At 48.2% G+C, this 2,500-nt stretch overlaps 1 protein-coding gene across 1 annotated transcript in view; it reads left to right on the top strand.

The window, feature by feature from the left end:
- Positions 1–2,500, top strand: part of LOC128685615 (protein turtle homolog A-like) — an 895,009-nt gene that overhangs the window by 537,503 nt on the left and 355,006 nt on the right. The window lies entirely within an intron of this gene.

Below are 2,500 nucleotides of genomic sequence, written 5' to 3' on the forward strand. Positions count from 1 at the left end.
CGCCTATTTGTGGTTTGCATGTTGACGGCCCTGGCTGGCCTTGCATACTGTTTGATACTGGTCACTCACTCCTGCAAGCTATTACCAGAATTAGAATAGAAATAGCATAGACATAGTGAATATAGTGTTGACGAGTGTGAGAAGGTAGAGTCCAGCGAGGAGTAGGGTAGTATTAATTCCAGTAGTTATTAGCAGTAAGAATACTTAGGTAGCTAGGAAGTCCTCTCCCAATGTGAACATGGAACAGGATAATAACCAGCAATAATTGATACTTAAATCCAGACACACACACACACAAGGCGAGTAAATTAACATAAGCTAGGTGGGACAAGCTTTTAAGGGCAACATTGTAAGACGGTGCGAGGGTCAAGTCTCAGGAGGATTGTGGTCAGGTCACAAGAAGTTGCGGCCAGTCATTACACCGCACAAGACACTCTCACACACACACACACTCACACACACACACATGCACACACTCATACACACACATACATAATCACATACACACACACACACACACACACACACACACCCTCCACCACTAGACACAAGCACTTGACACAAACACGTACCCCACCTCCCCTAATCACCTCTCCCCCTTCCCTAACCACCTAACCCTAGCCACCTACCCCTCCCCCAAACCATCTAACCCCCTCCCCCAACTATCTCTACCCCTCCAATAACCATTCTCCCCCTCCCCCACAACCATCCATCCCCTCTTTTCCTAACCATCTATTCCCCTCCCCCTAACCACCCGTCCCCCCTTCTGTGGAGCAATGGGGGAACCTAGAACCAGGATGAGGACAAGGGGCTCCAAGGACGAATCTGGGAGGGAGGAATGGGAGGCAGAGTTCAAAAAAAGGGAGGAAGACTGGGGAAGGAGACTAGATGAGCTGGAAAGGAAGATGGAAGAGAGGCTAGCAGCAGAATGCAGAAGGTGGAAGCAACAGGCCACAGCAGCAGAAATCAAGTTAGAGAGATTAGAAGAGGAGCTGAAACATCTGAAACAGCACAGAGACAAAGATATTACAGAAGTAGCATTGGCAATGGCCACATCAGACACAGACAACAGGTCTGAAGGAAGCATGGAAACTAAACTGTATGCAGAGGTCCTGTCAAACCCACATGAGGCCAAAACAAAGACAGTGAGCACACTAGGACAGAATGAGAGGTTGGAAGACATTGAAGGAACTAGGACATGTGCAGGGACCATACCAGATACCTGTGGGGGCCAGGAACAGGTGAGCAGGAAGGACAAACCAAGAAGCATAGGGGCCATAACTAGGGAAGGGACTGAAGGAAGGAAAACTCCACGGGAAGGAACTAAAACACATCAGAGGATGCAATGGGAGTCACAGTGGGAGGTGGAAAGGGAGAGATCCATGTTTGTCTATGGGCTAGACGAAGCTAAAGGGGAAACTTATGATGAAAGAAAGCAGGAGGAGAAAAAAGCGATTGAAGATATCATGAAGGTGATAGGCGAGGGGGACATGACCCAGGTGGCAAATTTTCGGAGAATCGGGTGGGTCACAAAGAAAAGGAATCGGCCTCTCAAAGTAATTTTCAAGGCAGAATCAACCCGAACCATGATCCTGCAGGGAGAAAGCACAGCTGAGAGGCAAGCAGGAGTTCCGGAGTGTGTACCTCGATCGAGACAGAACACAGGACGAAAGGAAGACGATAAAAGAGAGAGTTCAAAAACGAAAGGAGAAATGGGAGGAAATGAAAAAGGAGAGCAGAATAACCCAGGATCAAATGGAAGGACAAGCACACCCCCAGAAACATCTGCAGAAGGACTCCAGCCACGACACCCCCAAGGCAACTGAACAATCCAAACCAACCATCACACACCGATCCCTCTGTTCCCACCCCCCGCACCACAGTTACAGTATTAGAACAGAAGTTGAAGGTTTGGTACACAAATGCAGATGGATTATTGAATAAACATGAGGAATGACAAGAAAGAATCAATGAGAAGTCCCCAGACATCATAGCAGTTACAGAAACAAAACTCACGGAGACAATAACAGATGCAATCTTCCCACCAGGATACCAGATCATGAGGAAAGATAGAAGGGGCAGGGGAGGAGGTGGGGTTGCTCTGCTCGTAAAAAACAGATGGAAATTCGAGAAAATGGAAGGCATAGATGAGACAGGAGAAAGAGACTACATAGTAGGTACACTTCAGTCTGGGGAACACAAAGTGGTCATTGCAGTGATGTATAATCCACCACAGAACTGCAGGAGGCCAAGAGAGGAATATGAAGAGAGCAACAGAGCAGTGGTGGACACATTTGCTGAGGTGGCAAGAAGAGCTCACTCCAGCAGAGCAAAGTTGCAGGTTATGGGGGATTTCAACCACAGGGAGATTGACTGGGAAAACCTGGAGCCACATGGGGGTCCCGAAACATGGAGAGCCAGGATGTTGGACGTGGTGCTGGAACCAACATGTTAAGGACACTACCAGAGTGAGAGGGGAGGATGAACCAGCAAGATTGGA

This window comes from Cherax quadricarinatus, chromosome 23, assembly GCF_038502225.1.
Source record: "Cherax quadricarinatus isolate ZL_2023a chromosome 23, ASM3850222v1, whole genome shotgun sequence".
NCBI lineage: Eukaryota > Metazoa > Arthropoda > Malacostraca > Decapoda > Parastacidae > Cherax > Cherax quadricarinatus.